Here is a 19,920-nt window from a genome sequence, read left to right as displayed (position 1 = left end):
TTTGGAACCCCCTTTCAGGTAGTTGAAAGCAGCTATCAAATCCCCCCTCATTCTTCTCTTCTGCAGACTAAACAATCCCAGTTCCCTCAGCCTCTCCTCATAAGTCATGTGCTCCAGCCCCCTAATCATTTTCGTTGCCTTCTGCTGGACTCTCTCCAATTTATCCACATCCTTCTTGTAGTGTGGGGCCCAAAACGTTTAACGTCTCCTCTCAAATAATTCCCCTCCCATCCCCCCGTTCGATATTTACATCCTTCAGCTACTCCCAGACAATTATCTGAGTGCTCCTTAGCCGCCGTCTAGCCAAGCTAGTCGTATTTAATTCTTTTAATCTCCCCTTGTAATTCAATCCTCTGAGACCCTTAATCATTTTCGCTGCACTGCTCCAAATTCCCTCTCATTTGACGGCAGCTTCTGTGCCCCGGAGCGCAGAGGCAGGATCCAGGCGGGAAGTGTCCCTGGAGAGGGGGTGGGGACCGTCCTGCCCACCAGGCACTGGGATATGGCGTGTCCTAAAATAGCCCCGGCCCTGTGGCTGGAGCAGCCGGACGGGCACACAGGGGTGCTGCAAAAGGCCCGGCCCGTCTCTGCAGGGCTAACAGGTCGTGACCCACTGATGCAGGATGGGCTTGTGGGTCAGATGCTGGGACTCAGGAGAGCTGAGCTCGATTCCTGCTCTGCTACTGACTCCCCATGCAGCCTGGTGTGAGTCACTGCATCACCTGGTGCCTCAGTTTCCCCTTCTGTAAAATAAGGGGGACCAATCCTTCCCTTTGTTTCAATTGTGAGCTCTATGGGGTAGGGGCAACCTCTCGCTGTGTCTGGGCAGCGCCTGGCACAAGGGGGGCCCTGATCTCGGGCGGGGTCTGTGCAGCGCTCGGCACAAGGGGGCCCTGATCTCGGGCGGGGTCTGTGCAGCGCTCGGCACAAGGGGGCCCTGATCTCGGTCGGGGTCTGTGCAGCGCTCGGCACAAGGGGGCCCTGATCTCGGTCGGGGTCTGGGCAGCGCCCGGCACAAGGGGGCCCTGATCTCGGTCGGGGTCTGTGCAGCGCTCGGCACAAGGGGGCCCTGATCTCGGTCGGGGTCTGGGCAGCGCCCGGCACAAGGGGGCCCTGATCTCAGTCGGGGTCTGGGCAGCGCCCGGCACAAGGGGGCCCTGATCTCGGCCGGGGTCTGGGCAGTGCCCGGCACAAGGGGGCCCTGATCTCGGTCGGGGTCTGGGCAGCGCCCGGCACAAGGGGGCCCTGATCTCGGTCGGGGTCTGGGCAGCGCCCGGCACAAGGGGGCCCTGATCTCGGTCGGGGTCTGGGCAGCGCCCGGCACAAGGGGGCCCTGATCTCGGTCGGGGTCTGGGCAGCGCCCGGCACAAGGGGGGCCCTGATCTCGGCCGGGGTCTGGGCAGCGCCCGGCACAAGGGGGCCCTGATCTCGGTCGGGGTCTGGGCAGCGCCCGGCACAAGGGGGCCCTGATCTCGGTCGGGGTCTGGGCAGCGCCCGGCACAAGGGGGCCCTGATCTCGGCCGGGGTCTGGGCAGCGCCCGGCACAAGGGGGCCCTGATCTCGGTCGGGGTCTGGGCAGCGCCCGGCACAAGGGGCCCCCCCACATCCTGGTCACAACCTTAATGCGGATAATAATTGTTCGTCTTCTGCTGTAGAAAGGAGCCTCCTGTGTGTGCAGACTTGGCAGCCCTGTTGCTTGGGCGCTGCCCAGCGGATGGGCTGTGGGGAGTTTCCAGGGAACCCGCTGTTGCTGGGTCAGGAATCCAGGGCTCCGAAGGCCGATAAATCTGTTGGCGCTAGAGCAGGAGATTTCCAGACGCTTGTTCATCTCGCTGCCCTTTGCTGTGGCTTTCCAGGGAGTTGGGAGGCACCTTTGCGAGGAGACGCTAAACAGGGACATGGCACAAGCAGGGTGTGGGGGTTTCAGCCAGTGTATTGCACCGTAATGGAGCTGGGGCGCTTGATAAATTGAGCATTGCAGCCAGCTCTGGGGTGGGGCGCGGCTGCTTTTTAAGAGCCATGCGGCCACACTGTACGCGACTTGCCTGCCCAGCGTCAAAAGGCAGCCACCTCTGGTGTGGAGCATGGCAGCTGCTTGGCAGCACACAGAGACACCACATGGGGATCATTCAGCCAGCACTGAGGTTCCAGGGCTCAGCAGCTGTTTAGCAGTCACACAGTATTAGCACAGGGATCCTTCACCCAACCCTGAGATGCAGCCACTTCTGGGGTGAGGCGTGGCAGCTGTTTCACTGTCACGCACCATCACTGTCAGACACTTTAGAACAAGAGCAAGTGGCTTTTCCACGTGAAGAAGCTACAGGAGGGAAATGAGGTGACCAGGATTGTAGAATTAACACTGGAATTTGGCCCGGACCCCTCAGTTCCTGCTCCGACTCGCTGGGAAAAGGCTCTGATGCAGGGCCCTCACCTGAGCGATTTGCCTGGCCCTAGCTAGGTCATTTTGCCCCACAGCGACCCCTGCAGTAGCAGGAGGGTCCAGTTCTGGTTCTCCCTGATAACGATCAGGACCCGACTTGCATCTAGCAAGGGTCCCAAAGTGTTCGCATCACCAAAACCTTCCAGGTCGTCTAAGCGTCGGGCCCACCCTCATTAGTTCCATTCTATGCTTGGGGAAACCGAGGCACAGAAGGGGGCAAAGCACTTGCTCGTGAGTCACACCAGGATGTAGCAAGGGAATCCAGGAGGCCAGATCCCCCCCCCTGCTGTGACCACTAGACCCCGCTCCCCTCCAAGAGCCAGAAATAGAACCCAGGAGTCCTGGCTCCCAGCTGCCTGCTCTAACCAATAACCCCTACTCCTCTCCCCAAGCTGAGGCTAGAGCCCAGGCGTGTGGGCGAACCACACACCAGACCCCTCCCCTCCCGGCTGATCTGCCATAATTTGGCAGTTTGAGATGTAATTAGGCAGTTTCTTAAACCGCGGTGTCTTCGCCCAGGAGACCGAGCCGCCTCCCGGAGAGACCAGGAAGCCATAATTAGGAGCCTTGGAAAGGTCCGTTCACATGTGCTGCCTGCGCTCCGGGCCCAGCTCCTGCAGCCGGGCGGGAGGGAGAGATGTGCGGATGGCACAGCCGGGGTCCTGCTGGCCAGGGCTCCAGTCCACGGGGGCATCCCAGTGTCCGGGATCCCTCGACAAACCCAGCGTCACTCAGCCTGGCTTGTTCTCACTGCTACGCCCAACCCCCATCCCAGAGCCGGGAAAAGAACCCCGGAGTCCGGACTCCCAGCCCTTCAGCTGTCACCACTAGTTCCCACTTCTGGCTAAGCAGGGGTGAGCTGGGACCGCAGATGGTGGGGAGAGCTGCAGTCTGTCACTAAGGGCTGAGGCCAAGGGCTCAGCAGGGGGCGCTGTCCCCTCACAGTCAGTGCTGACCCCAATGCCCCAGTGTGGCACTAGGGGGCGCTGTGCCGCAGGGAGCAGGACTGGGGGGCTCAGCGGGGGACGCTGTGCTGAGGAGCAGGGCGGGGGCTCAGCGGGGGCGCTGTGCTGCAGGAGCAGGGCGGGGGCTCAGCGGGGGCGCTGTGCTGCAGGGAGCAGGGCGGGGGCTCAGCGGGGGCGCTGTGCCGCAGGGAGGGGGCTCAGCGGGGGCGCTGTGCCGCGGGAGCAGGGCAGGGGGCTCAGCAGGGGCGCTGTGCTGCGGGAGCAGGGCGGGGGCTCAGCGGGGGCGCTGTGCTGCGGGGAGCAGGGCGGGGGCTCAGCGGGGCGCTGTGCCGCAGGGAGCAGGGCGGGGGCTCAGCGGGGGCGCTGTGCTGAGGAGCAGGGCGGGGGCTCAGCAGGGGCGCTGTGCTGCGGGGAGCGGGGCGGGGGCTCAGCGGGGGCGCTGTGCCGCAGGGCGGGGGCTCAGCGGGGCGCTGTGCCGCGGGGAGCGGGCGGGGGCTCAGCGGGGGCGCTGTGCTGCGGGAGCAGGGCGGGGGCTCAGCGGGGGGCGCTGTGCTGCGGGGAGCGGGGCAGGGGGGCTCAGCGGGGGGCTCTGTGGGGGGGGGCTGCTGGAGCCACCCTGTCCTCAGTCCCCCCCCGCAGCCTCCATGCCCCCAAGAGCTGCCTGTCTCTGACCTTCCCCCCATCCACCCCACTCTCCCACGGATCTCACAGAGCTGGGTCAGCCCATTATTAACCCTTCCCGTGCCAGGGTTGGTCCTAGCTGGCGGTGGGCTGGGGAAGCCAGTGGGGCTGGGTGTTGTCAATCCCTGCCCTGGAGAATAGACGGTCTGGGGGGGGGGGACCCGTATTGGCCCTGGGTCAGAGGGGGGAATTCCCCTCTCCAATGGTGGTGCTACTGGGCTGGGAGATAGAGGAGGGGGCTCTTGCCGCGCATGGGGTGGGGTGAACCCCGCAGCCCCCCCAGCTTGTTTCATGGCTTCTCCCCCCTCCCTCCCCCAGGCTTGCTGACTGCCGGATCATCCCTCCTGTGTGATGCCGGGAGAGGCCCCGGGCTCGGGCCGCTGAGAGCCGTGCCAGGGAGCGAGCGTGCCAATCGCCCGGCCGGCACCATGGCCCGCCTCGCCCACGCCCTCTGGAGCCTCTGCGTCACCGCCATCCTCGTCACCTCAGCCACACAAGGTAGGACGGGGGCTCCACAGCGGGCGGGGGGAGCAGGGAGTCTGGGATCTCCAGGGGGCGCCCGATCTCCAGCTGCACCCAGGACACAGATAGACCCTGGGTTCCCCCTGGGTCTGCAGCCTGCATTGCCCAGTGCCACCACTAGGGGCTGCGGAACAGCCTGGGCCCCCACCCTGCAGCGCCCCCCAGAGGGGAGACGTGTCCCCCAGTGCTCGCAGCGATAGGGAGAGGGGGGCGCTGCAGGCTGCGAGGGGGAGCGGAGGGACACGCCTGGCTCTTTTGGGGGTGGGGCTGTGGTCCCATGGGGGTCTTGGCTTCTCAGATTCTACCATCCAGCTTTAGGGTCTGACAGGGGCAGCGGGAAGAATATTGCCAGGGGGCCCCCCAGCTGTGCAGATCCCCTCAGCCCAACCCGCAGCCCCAGCCCTGGGCTCCCCCTCTCCCCAGCTCTGCCGGTGCCCCTCAATCCCGACCCGCAGCCTCCTGCTAGCCCAGCCCTGGGCTCCCCCTCTCCCCAGCTCTGCCGGTGCCCCTCAATCCTGACCGCAGCCCCCTGCTAACCCAGCCCTGGGCTCCCCCCACCACAGCACCTCTGTAAGGAAGAGGCAGATGCAGTGAGGAAGATTCTCTCGTGATCCACGACTGGCACCATAGGGGGCCCCGATCTTGGTCAGCGTCTGGGCAGCACCTAGGGTTGACAACTTACAAATTGCAGAAAACCGAATACCTTTGCCCCACCCCCTGCCCTGCCCCTTCTCTGAGGCCTCACCTCCCCGCTCACTCCATTCCCCCCTCCCTTTGTCCCTTGCTCTCTTCCACCCTCACTCACTCGCTCATTTTCACAGGCTGGGGCAGGGGATTGGGGCGTGGGAGGGGGTGAGGGATGCAGGCTCCGGGCTTACCTAAGGGGGCTCCCTGGAAGTGGTGACATGTCCCTTGGCACCTAGGCAGAGGCATGGCCAGGCGGCTCTGCACGCTGCCTCTGCCTGCAGGCACCGCCCCCACAGCTCCCATTGGCCATCGTTCCTGGTCGGTCCCCACTGATCTCAGTCCAGGTCAGTGCAGAACCTGGCACAAGGGGGCCCTGATCTCATTCAACACCCTCAATAGCCTCCAACCTGTTACCTTGAGTCCCTGGCGGGTATCTCTGACTCCGTGCTGTTCAGACAAGGGTCAGTTATTATCATTAAGCTCTTGTGCCTGGGTTGCCCACGCTCTGCTCAAGGGTGATCTGGGGGCACTGGGTTCCCTGTGCGGGTGGGTCCTGTTGTCGAGCTGTTAACCCTTCGGGGTGCAGCTGAGCAGGGGCGGAGCTGGTGGGGAGCCAGAGGGGGCATCTTTGGGGGGCTCCCCTGGGGGGATTGAGATACCCAGATGCTACCATCCCCTGCGTTGTTCCTTTCCTCCTCCATCTCCCCTTTCCAGCTGACACCCGTGAGGTGCTCGCCCAGGCCTGCCGGAGCAGGAGCTCTGGGCAGGGCATCAGAATGGGGGCAGGGCGCCAGGCCAGGAGACTTCAAAGAGGGCACTGGGAGGGGCACATGGGACCCAACGGTTAATCTGGTCCCTCCCCAGCTTCGATTGGGGCGTTGAGCAGAGGGAGCTGAATGCAGGGGTGACAGGGGGAATATGGGAGAGGGACGAGCGATGACAGGCTTCAGCCCAATGTCAGTTACAGCTGGCTCGGGAGAGCAGGAGCTGGGTTTAGTGGAGTTCCTCTGGATTTACACCCCAGGGAAACTTCAATCCAGCTCTATCCCTGAGGCTCCGAGGTTCTTGGGTGACATTAATGAGAGCCACCAGGTCTGGTGAGTCAGTAGCGCAGCTCTGTGTAGGCAGCCCAGCCTCAGTCACACTCACTGCCAGCTGCCTAGGGAAATGTCAGGGAGGGAGGAGGTGGAAATCATAGATAGAATCATAGATTATTAGGGTTGGAAGGGACCTCAGGAGATCATCTAATCCAACCCCCTGCTCAAAGCAGGACCAATCCCCAAACCCCTAAATGGCCCCCTCAAGGATTGAACTCACAACCCTGGGTTTAGCAGGCCAGTGCTCAAACCACTGAGCTAGCCCTCCCCCCATTCTGTTTTTTTCAGGGTAGTGGGGGATGACTCTGTGCTCAGAAAAGCGAAACGGGGAGCCCTGGGGCCCCAATGCGGGTGGGGCAAGGGATAGACATAGGACAGGTCACCACAGAGACACGTCCCCTTCCCCTAGATGGTGGCTCAGGTTCTGGTAGTGTGTATTGGATAGAGGGTGGGGAGGAGTCAGGACTCCTGGGTTCCATCCCCGGCTCTGGGAGGGGAGTTGTGTCTAGTGGTTGGGGAGTGGAGGCTGGGAGTCAGGACTCCTGGGTTGTATCCCTGGCTCTGCCACTGTCTTGCTGTGTGACACTGGGCAAATCATTTCCCCTCTCTGTGCCTGTTTCCAGATCTCTTTAGATTGGGGTAGGGACTATCTCTTGCTGTCACTGGGGGAAACCATGTTATGGGAGCTGGGGGTGGGGGGCTTGTTAAGAGGACACAGCAGAGATGGAAGCGCATGGAGGGGGCTGCAGCGCTCAGTACCCGCTGAGTGCGCTTTTGTCATAGGTTTATTCCCCACTTTGAACTTTAGCGTTCACAAGATGGGGACCTGCATGGACTCCTCTAAACTTAAATCCTAGTTTAGATCTGGTAAAGTTGCCACCAGCTAGAAGTTCCAGTGTCTAGCACACTCCCTGTTCCCCCAAACTTTCCCTGGGAACACAGATCCAAACTCCTTGGATCTTAACACAAAGGGAAATAAACCATTCCCCCACCTTCTTCCCCCTCCCCTAGTCGTTGGGAGAGATACCTTGATCCAAACTCCTTGAATCAAAACAAAGAGGGATTCACTTTTCCCCCCTCCCCTTCCCCTGAAAATCCAAACAAGGGAAGAAATCAATCAGGTTCTAAAAAAGAAAAGGATTTTATTAAAAGAAAGAAAGAAAGTACACTATCTCTGTAACACCTGGATGGAAAATATACAGGGTCTAGCTTATAAACCTGGAGAGACTTTTCCCCCCTCCTTTCTCAGAATAATCAAAGTAACAGCAAACAGCAATAAAGATATTTCTCCAGCAAACACACAATTGCAAATGCAGAAATTAATTATAAGACTAATCCGCCTTTCTAATACTCACTATACTGGATAGTAGGAAATACTTCAGGAGAACTTGGATATATGTCTGGCCTCTCTTAGATCCAAAGAGAGAACAAAAGAACCAACAAAGAACACAGACAAAGACTTCCCTCCACAGAGATTTGAAATTATCTTGTCCCTTGATTGGTCCTCTGGTCAGGTGTTCGTCAGGTTACTGAGCTTGTTAACCCTTTACAGGTAAAAGAGACCTTAACCCTTAACTATCTGTTTATGACAGCTTTGCACGGGACCCTTTGCACAGACTTAGGGCTGCCCAGTTCCCCCACCCAACCCCATGGGTAGCATTGTCATGGTCCCCACGCCAGGGAGTGGGGGAGATTCCTGTTTAATCTGATCATCTCAGCTCTATCTGCTTCCGTTTCTAAAGTTAGATCAGGGAAGAGATGGCGGGGGGGGAGGAGGAGATTTAAAACAAGGACTCTACTGTGAGTGAGGGGGGCTGGGCCCCAAGGCTTGGCTTCCCCCAGCCCCACGGGAGAGCAAAGGCAGAACATAAGGCTGATTGGACTGATCCACCACTAGGGGGCACCGCTCTGGGGATTGAGCTAAGTGGTCAGTATCACGTCTACAGGGGATGTGGTCCTACACACCACACACCATGGTGTGTTCCTGTATCCCAGGGGCAAAGTGCACCACAGATATTATTGTTATTCCCATTTCAACCAGAATCATTGGAGAATCCCCCTGGCTGGGGGCAGTGTAGGGCATAGGACACACAGCCGAGCGGTTCATATTGTGCCCACCTGAGGGCAGTGTTGTGCAGACACAAATGCATGCTCCCTAACCCCTACAAGCCCATGGACACACAGCCCAAGGCACACCCATGCCCAAGTAGGGCCGCCCAGATTTGCCCCGGGCGCCACAGGGGCCCCCACGAGAGTTTTTCAGGGCCCCTGGAGCGGGGTCCTTCACTCGCTCTGGGGGCCCCAGAAAACTCTCGCGGGGCCCGGGCCCCCGGAGCTTCTTCGCTCCCGCTCTTCGCTGGCCGGGGGTCCTTCCTCTCCGGGACAGAAGGACCCGCCGCCGCCGAATTACCGCCGAAGCGGGACCCGCCGCCGGAGTGCAGCCGGGTCTTCGGTGGTAAGTCGGTGGTGGAGGGGGTGTCCTTCCGTTCCGGGACCCACCGCCAAAGTGCCCCAAAGACCCACGGCGGGGACCCCCCGCCACTGAATTACCGCCAAAGTGGGACCCGTCGCTGAAGTGCCCCGAAGACCTGTGGTGGGGGCTGCACTTCGGCGGCAGGTCCTGCTTCGGCGGTAATTCGGCGGCGGGGGGTCCCCGCCGTGGGTCTTTGGGGCACTTTAGTGGCGGGTCCCGGAAGGAAAGGACCCCCCGCCGCCGACTTACCGCTGAAGCGGGGGCCCCCCGCCGCCGAAGACCCCAGGCCCCCAGAATCCTCTGGCCGGCCCTGCCCTCCTCTCCTCCAGGTGGCCAGAGAGGATGGACAAGCTCTCCCGCAAGTCACTGGGAAAAATCCATCCAGCGGCTCACTTTACTGCAGCTCTAAGAGCCACGGGAGGTAGGAGTCCTAGCAACGCACACGAGCAGGGATGCAGAAGCTCGCGTGTTCAACTGCAGCGGGGCCGCTCGCACTCGAGCTCGGCCAAATGAACGCTGTCACAGAGACACCCCTCAGCGGGTCTGAGCCAGAGCACTCTCACCAGTGCACAACTGAGCAGCGAGCCCGGCGGGTTTTCCATTACATACAGGCACCCCATCGAGAGCTGCGGAAGGTCCCCATTTAACCCCAGAACAGGGACAATGCAGACAGCGCAGACCTCCCCACGCCCCAGCCTCTTCCAACGTGCATCAAACCCTGCAAGGACTGCAGACCAGCTCCCCTCGAGGACCCCAAGGCCTCCCCACGTCCCCCATATGTGCCCAGAACACACTTCACTAGGAAAGAAGCTTCCCCCTCACACCCTGCTCAATCCTTAATGAAAGGCTCCGATGATCCTAGAAATGAGAGTCACTTAGTGCCATTTCTGCCCCCGCATCTGAGCGCCTAAGATCTCCAGCTGATGTTTACAGTGTTGCTTATGGCCTATGAAGCACCAGACCTGGCCATGGCATTCCAGCAGCTGTCGCCCCCCCCCCCTCCGACCCAGCAATAAAATAACCTCTCCGCTGCTGCTTGGGATGCCCGTTTATCCATCGACTACACGCCACCGCCCCATTTCAGCGCCGCCACTCGTCCCCTTGGGCTTTCAACTCCAGGCGAGTTCAGGCACCGTTTATGGCAGTCGCCGACATCCCCCACCCCCAGGCCACATCCCTGAACTCCTTGGGCCTCCAGGGAGAGGAACAGCTCCCGGCTCATCACAGCAACGACAACTGTCCCCTAGAGCTGAACAGCCACATGCCAGTCTGATTTTTTTTTTAAACTTTATTGGTAATTGTTTCAAACATGTTAACAACAAAGCACACTGTTAAGTAGGAAGTGGGGGTGGGGGGTTCTTTTGTTTTTTTCCAGTGAAACAAGTGTTGTTGGAGGACACAGACGTGTTTCCCAGGGCGGGGTGGATGATATCCTCACCCTCTAGATGGGACTCTCAAGCTTCTTTGTGGAAAGGGGGGATTTGGGGGGGAGACCTAGCCACAGGGCTATATAGATTTAATTTATCTATGAAACCAAAATCCAACTCCCCCCCCCCGCTCCGCATGCACCCTTCTTGGGGGGGCCGCTGGTCCTAGAACTCAGAAAACTCCATGGCGTACTCCTCAGTGGTTGAGACCCGGATCTCCTCCTCCTCATAGTTGTCAAAGTTACTCGTGTCGCCAGGGTCTTTGCACTTTGGTACAAAGGGAGCTTCCATCTGCAAAGGGCGGGGAGGGGGAGGTTAAGAGTGCTGGGGGGGTCCCTAAGCAATACAGGATCGGGCCCCTTAGCAACCAGGTGAGGGATGCAGAATCAGCACCTCCTCAAGCCCCCTTTTATCTACCCAGAACTCCCTCCTCTCACTTTGCAATCAGGGAAGGGCAGGGGGTCATGAGCCCCTTGGATCCCCCACTTGCATCATCAGTAGGGTTTTAATCAGGACCTTCAGCACAGCCCTCTCCCACCCAGGGCCGCCCAGAGGATTCAGGGGCCTGGGGCAAAGCAATTTCGGGGGCCCCTTCCATAAAAAACAGTGCAATACTGTACAATACTATATTCTCGTGGGGGTCCCTGCGGGGCCCGGCACAAATTGCCCCACTTGCTCCGCACCCACGGGCGGCCCTGGGAAAAATAAACCTTCCGCATCTCAGCACAAACCCAGTTTTGAGAAAACTTCTTTACAAGGTATCACTGGTTCTCAGCATCAGCTAGTGCTAAAAGGCATAAAGCTCACTAAAAGGGTTGGACAAATATTTTCCATCAAAACTTTTTCTGGATCGAAAACTAGGGGTTTTAAAAAGCAGAAAAAAATCACGGACAATGTCTGTTTTCCTTCAACATTTGTTGTGGGTTTTTTTATTGAAAAGCTGAAATTAGTCTGCCAAAACCTGAACATGGTTTGGGGTTTCAGAAGTGTGTGGCCAAATATTTGCTGCTTGCTGTGTTTGATTGTTTAAAGAAACAATAAAAAGTTCTGCTTAAAAAAAAAAATCCAAAACTTTTGAACCACCTCAGCTTGTGACCAAACACCTGAGCCCATCCAGGCAGAGATTTTTCCAGGTTTCTGATACTCTGCTGGCTTCCTTGACTCATATCTGTCTCCATAACTTTGGGTTCATTTAGCTTAGAACATAAGAACAGCCATACTGGGTCAAACCAAAGGCCATCCTGCCCAGTATCCTGTCTACCGACAATGGCCAATGCCAAGTGCCCCAGAGGGAGTGAACCTAAAGGTAATGATCAAATCATCTCTCTCCTGCCATCCATCTCCACCCTCTGACAAACAGAGGCTAGGGACACCACTCCTTACCCAGCCTGGCTAATAGCCATTAATGGACTTAACCTCCATGCAGTTATCTGTTTCCTAGAGACTGGCTCCATGGGGACCCTCACAAACTGTAGACGGTTACTGTGGGTTTGTCTTTAGTAAAGCTTATGTACATACGCCACGAACTGAGCATTTGAGCTTGTTCCAGAATCTGGGATGAGCCTATGTTGTGAAAACTGAAATGCTCAAAATAGCACATGCATGTGAATAGACACAGGGTGCTAAAATTAAATTACCCCAGGGGTTCTCAAACTGGAGGTTGGGACCCCTCAGGGAGTCATGAGGTTATTACTGGGGGTCGTGAGCTGTCAGCCTCCACCTCAAACCCTGCTTTGCCTCCAGCATTTATAATAGTGTTAAATATACAAAAAAGTGTTTTTGATGTATAAGGGGGGGGTCGCACTCAGAGGCTTGCTGTGTGAAAGGGGTCACCAGTCTAAAAGTTTGAGAACCACTGAATTAACCCCTCTGAAGCCTCAGGGAATGCAAGGGAGGGGGTCTCCCTTGCTAGGCTTGGGAAGGCTCTTGCTCTTCTCATGTGATCCCTCCCCCAGTGGCTAATTTTAAATGAAGCTAGCGTCCCCTGACAGGAATCTCCCTATGGCACTGAAATTACATAGACCAGGCCTGCACAACTCGTAAAGCGGTGAGGGCCATATTACTCCAGAGAAAACAGCTGAGGGCCGAACCCATTCGGCCCCACCGAACCCCCCCCCAGCACTGCCCAGCCCCCTTGAAATATTCCCCCTCCCCCAGCACCACCCGCCCCACGGAAACAAACCCTTCTTCCCCAGCGCTGCCCCACTGAAACAGCGGTATTGAACCTTGGTAATATGTTATAGCGGGCCCCTAAGGTAGTATAATTAAGGTAAAAGAAAAATTTCTTTTTGCTAGAAGTAGAATAAGATCTTCCCCCTCCCCCACAGCTTTGTAATCAATGGCCCTGTTGAATGAACGAGGTGGGACTGAGGAAGGCAGCACCTCCAGGCAGCTGCACCCCTTGGAGAGGGGATGGGAGCCAGACCAGATCAGTAGAACAGGTCAGCCACTGACCCTCGCTCGCCTCCTCAGCCCCCCACCCCTCTGGCTCGCCTACTCAGTCCGCGCCACTGCCCGCCCACCCACTCACCTCCTCAGCCCCCCACCCTCCCCGGCTTGCCTCCTCATCCCCTGCCACTGCCCGCCCGCCTCTTCAGCCCCCCTCCTTCACCCGCCGCTTGCCTACTCACCCCCCGCAGACCGCACAATGAGCCCACCGACTCACCCCCCGCGGGCCACACAGTGAGCCCATGCGGGCCGCATATGGCCCCCCGGCCGCATGTTGTGCAGGCCTGCACTAGACTATGAGTGATTCTGATGTGCTGTTCCCTCAGGATCTCCTGTTGAAGCTGTTCCACTGTGGATAAACAACTTATAAAAAGCCATTGAAGCAGAGACTCTGGAGTCTGGGTCTCCCAGGAAAGTGTGCTAACCACGAGGCTACAGAGTCCCTCTCATGTGGGTGTTCACTCTTGCTGTCTCTGGACCCATCATTGTTACATTAGTTATCCATATTGGAAGAGCTTAGCAGGACAGACTGAGGGAGATTCCCATCGGAATATCCCGTAGCACAGAGGTAAAGCACTCACCTGAAAAGTAACAGAAGCCAGTTCAAATTTTCCCTGCTCCCCCTTAGCAGAAGAGGGCACTTGAAGCAGGGTCCTTCCTAACCTAGCTTAGTACCTTCCCCACTGAACTAAACATTATGAAAAAGCAGCTCTTCCCCACAGCTTCTTCCTAAAACAGCACAGCAACTAAGCTGAAAAGACACTTGGCAGTTGAGAATTCCAAGCAGAAAGAGGTGCCTTCCTGCAGCCCAGACTTCAGCACCTATCTTGGAGCGGGGGCAGGGCTTAGCACCTCCTTGGCTGAGTATCTCCCATGGCCTAGTTTAGTTGAGGAGCCACCTAGCATGCTAAATTTTCTGAATTTCAATCTGAGGTGTCTAGTTATTAAAAAAATTAATAATAATAATAATAATACATAACAAATGGAAGAAAGAGGAATCTGATAATAATGAATATAAATCAGAAGATAGCAATTGAAGGAAACTGATAAGGGAAGACAAGGAACACAAACAGAAGTCTCCAGCCAGCAGAATTAAGGACATTAAGAAGGAGTTTTGAAATATATTAGGAACAAAAAGAACCCTGAGAATGGTATTGGTCCATTATTAGATGGAAATGGAAGAATTATCAATAATAATGCAGTAAATGCAGAAGTGTTCAATAAATATTTCTGTTCTGTTTTGCGGGAAAAACAGATTATATAGTCTCATCATTTGGTGACAACAACACTTTTTCCATTCCATTAGTATTTCTGGAGAACATAAACAGAAGCGACTAAAGTTAAACATTTTTAAGTCAGCATCCAAGGATTTTATAAGAGTTGGCTATGGAGCTCACTGAACAATTAATGTTAATTTTCAATAAGTCTTGGAGCCCTGGGGAATTTCCAGAAGACTGGAAGAAAGCTACTTTTGTGTCAGTGTTTAGAACGGTAAACAGGATAACCTGGGAAGTATAGGTCTGTCAGCCTGACATCAGTCCTGAGCAAGATAATGGAGAAGCTGATATGAAACTTGATTATCCTCCTTTAATTCTTTATTAATGTAATTAATCTAACCATCAGGGGAGTGAAATTCTGGAACAGCCTACCGAGGGAAACAGTGGGGGCGAAGGACCTCTGTGGCTTTAAGATTAAGCTTGATAAGTTTATGGAGGGAATGGTTTTGATAGGAGAACGTGATTTAGTCAATAGGTCAATAACGTGTGACCACTGGTAATTAGTACCGAGGGTCAATGTTGGGATATTGAAAGTCTTTTTCCTGAGTGTCTGGCTGGAGAGTCTTGCCCGCATGCTCAGGGTTCAGCTGATCGCCATATTTGGGGTCGGGAAGGAGTTTTCCTCCAGGGTAGATTGGCAGTGGCCCTGGAGGTTTTTCGCCTTCCTCCCCAGCATGGGGCAGGGGTCGCTTACTGGAGGATTATCTGCTACTTGAAGTCTTTAAATCAGGATTTGGGGACTTCAACAGCTGAGTCAAGGAGAGAATTATTTCAGGAGTGGGTGGGTCAGCTTTTGTGGCCTGCATCTTGCGGGAGGTCAGACTAGATGATCATAATGGTCCCTTCTGATCTTAAGTTCTATGATTCTATGATTAATGCAAATCAATAGGGGCAGTGATGAGCTGCCAAATTTTTAACAACCGGTTCCCTCCTCCCTCCAAATTTTTAACAACTGGTTCCCTCCTCCCCCCCCCCACTCCTGTCCCATCCAACCCCATGTTCCTTGACAGCCCCCACCCATGCCCTATCCACCCCCTTCCCTGTCCCCTGACTGCCCCTTGCCACCCCATCCAACCCTTCTCTCATTCCTGATGGCACCCCGGGACCCCTACCCCATCCAACCACCCCTTCTCTCTGTCCCTTGACTGTCCCTGGAATCCCTACCCCTAATTGCCCCCACCGCCCCATCCAACCCCTGCTCCTTTCTGACTCCCCCCCGACCCTTACCCCCATTCAATTCCCCTGTTCCCTGCCCTCTGACTGCTCCAACACTAATCCACCCCCAACTCCCTGCCTCTATCCATCACGCCTCCCTGCTCCCCTTTCCTTGCTGCCTGGAGATGGGGTCCCAGCTGGGCTGGGGCTGGGACCCAGACACTGGGGCAGGAGCCGCGCCGCCCCGCCGGACCGGCCGCCGCCGCCGGGCCAGGAGCCCGGCTGCGCCGCACGCCCGGACCCGGACCCGGCCGCGGACCCCGGGGCAGGAGCCGAGCCCCGCCCGCGCCCCCCACCCAGCCGCTGACCCTGGGGCAGGAGCCAAGCCCCGCCCGCGCCCCCCACCCGGCCGCGGACCCTGGGGGAGGAGCTGAGCCCCGCCCGCGCCCCCCGCGGACCCCAGGGCAGGAGCCGAGCCCCGCCCGCCCCGCTTGCTTACCTGCCTGCCTCCCTCCCTCCTGTTCAGGCTTCCCGCGAACATCTGATTCGCGGGAAGCAGGGGAGGGGGAGGAGAAGGGGGCGGAGCAGGAGAGGAGCGGGAGGTGAGCTTCAGCCGGAGCTTTTGTTAAATTTAGCAGCCCTTATAGAACTGGTTGTCCTGGAACAACCGGTTCTAAAATGGCTGCTAAATTTAACAACCGGGATCCCGGTAACCAGTGCGAACCGGCTCCAGCTCACCCCTGCCTGCCTGGCTCTTTAGCATCCGGTTCTCTGTCCGGCGTCTAATTTTAGCAAACGGTTCGCGCGAACCGTTGCAAACCGTCTGCAGCTCACCCCTGAATAGGGGTTTTCAGAAAATAGATCCTGTCAAAATAACTTGATATCTTTTTTTGTAAGATTACAAGTTTGGTTGATAAAGGTAATAGTGTTGCCATAATAAACTTAGACTTCTGTAAGGTGTTTGTCTTGGTGCCAGACAACATTTTGACCCAGGAATGATAGAAAATTAACATGGCACATATTAAATGGATTAAAAACTGGCTAACTGATGGATCTCAAAATGTAACTGTAAATGGGGAATCATCATTGAGTGGCTCTGTTTCCAGTGGGGCCCTGCAGGAATCAGTTCTTGTTCCTATGCTATTTAACATTTTTATCAGTGACATGGGAGAAAACATAAAATCAAAGTGATAAAGTTTGCTTGGGCCCCTAACTCATGCTTTGTAACTCACAGAGATTTTCTAAGCACAGCAATGCTCAGCACCACCATACCTTTGTTCCTTTGTGAAGCTACCCCAATGTTGCCACTGAACTCTTTGTTGTTTTTGTGGCTACAAACTAACAACAGCTACCCCCTGATACTTAAAGACATAGAAACCAGGTCTCCTGAATGTCAGGCCAAAGCCATAACCATTGGGCTACCTTTTCTTTTATACCAGGCATGTGCAGATAAACCCTGAAATGGCAGATGCCCCAGAGGTGGACCCTGCCCTCGGAACAGTGGGAGAAAGCGAGCTTGTCCCAATTGACTGCCTTGATTATGAGGAGAACAGCACCATCATTATACCTGTGAAACTCCTATTCCATGTAAGGAGTGCAGAGGAGAGAGAGACTCTCACACATGTATTGTGGGGTTTCAGGGATTGATCCCTCTGAAATCTGGGGGACCAATGAAGAACCCTGCACAGAATCAGACCCAGATGCTTCAGAGACCACCCACGTCTAGTACCCAAGGGGACAGGATTCCTTACCCAGTGAGGTCACAGTCTCCTAATTCTCCCACATGACGTCCCTGTAGAGGGATCTCTGACCTGGGTCCAGCAGAGCCCATTCCTCCTCAGTGAAATACACAGCCACCTCCTTGAAGGTCACCAGCTCCGCTGCAGCCATTTCTCTTCCCCGTCTCTCAAGGGGATGGGATGATCTGGAGTGAAACATAGGCATTATTCTGAAGTCTGGCAGGGTGAGAAGGGTAATTGGGGCAGTTTCAGGGGCTCTAGACAATTTCACATCCCAGTTCGTTCTTGTCCCTTCCCCTGAAGACAAATGTTCTAGACTCTGCCATTCTGAGGTGATGCTTGAGCCAAGATTTTCAAAAAGAGAAACCTAAAGCTATGCTCCTATATCCATAGTGAGGTCTCTCACTAAGTGGCCTGAATTTCAAAAATGCTGAGCCTCCAAATTTGGGGTTGAGTGGCCAGCACGGCTGATCATCAGGCCTCGTATTTAGCTGTCTGAATATGGACTGAGAAAATCAACTTTAAGCTCCAGTGCGTAAAATTCTTGTCCATGGTGACTTAATTACAGCATAGACCCGACCCCTCCCACCAGGACTAAATCCATGGAGACAGTTTTAAACCCTCACAATAATAGACATTAAATGAAGACAACAGGACCACTCAAATGCTCAAAGACATACATGTGTGTAAAAAACTTGCAAGATTGGATCTCAAGTCATTAAACCAATTTTACTGAATTGAAAAAAGTCAGCCTGTGTGGATATGTATACTTGGACACAGATATCAACCAGACTGCAGAGAGGAGACTGTTTGAACTAGGAATTCTCTCTCTGTCAAACTTGTCGCCCAAGGCATTAGAATTGCTCAGAAATGTATATTTTTATATCGCTTCTCGGCCTCGTGGCTGAGGGGTGAAAACATTATCTAAGTTGTACTTTTCCCCACTGGCTCTTTCTCAGAAATAAACTACATGGTTTTCCTCCAACTTTCTAAAGTACTCACCCCTGGATGGAGACTTTCAACCCTAAAGATGAACATAGGATTTGCCAGACTGGATCAGACCTGAGGTCCATCTAATAACTGTGAGCATGTTAAAAGCAACTGAAAAGGTCCCTTTACACTGAAATTATGCAGCCAACACAGAGGGCTTGGTCTACCTTAAATATCTGTAGTGGCACAGCTGCATTAGCACTGATGTAGCACTTCAGTGCAGACACTACCTGTGTCAACAGGAGGGATTCTCTCATCGGCATAGGTAACCCACCTGCCCAACTGGTGGTAGCTAGGTCAACTGAAAAATTCTTCCTTTTACTTCATGCTGTCTACATGGGGACTTAGGTCATTTTAGCCATGTCACTGAGGGCAGGTCTTCACTACTCACTGGATTGGCGGGTGATGATTGATCTATCGGAGTGGGGGTGTCGATTTATTGCATCAAGCGTAGACGCAATAAAATTGATCCCCGATTGCGCTCCCCGTCAACTCCAGCGCATGAGAAGCGGAAGCGGAGTCGACGGGGGAGCAGCAGCAGCGGTCGACTCACCACTGTCCTCATGGCCAGATAAGTCGTCCTAAGATATGCTGACTTCAGCAACACTATTCGCGTAGCTGAAGTTGCGTATCTTAGGTCAACCCCCGCCCCCCCCCCGTGTAGACCTGGGCTCAGTGGTGTGGATTTTTAAACCAAACTAATTTTCTAGTGTAGACCTGGTCTGTCAGGGTCACTGTGTGCTCCTTCTCTGTCAAATGTAAAATTTCTAGTCCAAATTCCTACGACAGCAGAATTGGCATAAAATTGACATTTTTTTAAATGGTAAAATTGTAATTTTCTCAGTTGCCCGGCCCCTTCTTGAAAATGGGAGACATGGATTCCCATCGAACATTCATTAATAAATTCATCCAGGACAGAGACTGCCTACCCTAAAGCTTTTAGATAGACTAGGTAGCTGAGGTAATATCTTTTACTCAGGGCTGGCTTTAGGACGTGCAGGGCCCGATTCAAAAGAGCTGCCGCTGAAGACAGCGGCAGCGAATGAGCTGCTGCCGAAGATTGCGTCGGCAATTCGAGGCAGCTCAATCGGGTACTGCTGTTTCTGGTGGCACTTCAGCGGAGGGTGCGGGGCCCCTCTTCTGGATGCTGTGGGGCCCTCGTAGGCAAAGAGCCTGATTCCTGGGAATAGGGGAATCGCTCTAAAGCCGGCCCTGCTTTTACTGGACCAACTTCTGTATATTTTGGTATTGTTGTTTGGTCCAATGAAAGATACTGCCTCACCCACCTCGTCTCTCTAACATCCTAGGACTGGCACGGCTACAGCTACACTACATCCAGTAACTGCCAAACGGTATTGGACCCGAGGTCCGTGTACGAAATTTGAGAATTTTATGGGCAACTGAAATGGTCCCTCTAGACTGAAATTGTGCAGGGGCACTGTCTGTGTCACTGTGCGCTCCAGCTGTGATGAAAAAGCAGAATCCAAGAAGTTGCTTTGCAGGATCCCCCTGACACTGTCCCCAGGGCAGCGCATCCCCCCAGCAGCGGGAGCTGCTTTTCCTCTCCCTGCCCCTCACCTTGTCCCAGGAAAGTCAATGTGCCCCGGGGTGCTGCAGGGAATGGGGCTGGGCAGAGCAAGGAGCCTCCTTCCCCACCTATTGCTCCTGCTGCCCCTGCCAGTCTCCCCCCACCCCCCGTCTCCCTCTGCTCCTGCCCCCTCCCCTCGTGTTGTGCGGACCTGCACTAGACCATCCACCCTCCCAGCAGCGAAGGCGGCAAGGGAGACTTGACACAGGGATTCCCTCTCCCAGCTCTCCAGCGCCATCTGCTGCCCCCGCAGCCTGGGTTGTTTTACAGAGGCCCTGGCTTAAGTATTTATTCTCAAGCTGAAAGTTTTTTGATTAAACACAAGAACAAAATCAAAACAAGTGTTTATATTGAAACAGATTCAGCAAAACAACCGGAATTAAAACTTATTGCAGCCTTTTTTGGAGGCAAAATGTTTTTGATTCTCTTAT

General features: G+C 55.3%; 1 long non-coding RNA gene across 2 annotated transcripts; it reads right to left on the bottom strand.

Moving 5' to 3' along the window:
• Positions 1 to 10,135: 10,135 nt before the first annotated feature.
• LOC120391427 lies at positions 10,136 to 18,244 on the bottom strand. 2 transcript variants are annotated; one of them, XR_005591300.1, is made up of 3 exons: positions 17,914 to 18,244; positions 16,924 to 17,096; positions 10,136 to 10,583 (listed from the first exon to the last, which is right to left on the bottom strand). It is a non-coding gene; the product is annotated as an uncharacterized LOC120391427 (long non-coding RNA). The 2 variants fall into 2 exon arrangements; XR_005591299.1 differs by lacking the exon at positions 17,914 to 18,244 and having other exon boundaries at positions 16,924 to 17,637.
• Between the last annotated feature and the right edge of the window lie 1,676 nt (positions 18,245 to 19,920).

The sequence above is a fragment of the Mauremys reevesii genome, linkage group 25, assembly GCF_016161935.1.
Source record: "Mauremys reevesii isolate NIE-2019 linkage group 25, ASM1616193v1, whole genome shotgun sequence".
NCBI classification, from domain to species: Eukaryota; Metazoa; Chordata; order Testudines; family Geoemydidae; genus Mauremys; species Mauremys reevesii.
This window is presented reverse-complemented; position numbering and strand designations above follow the sequence as displayed.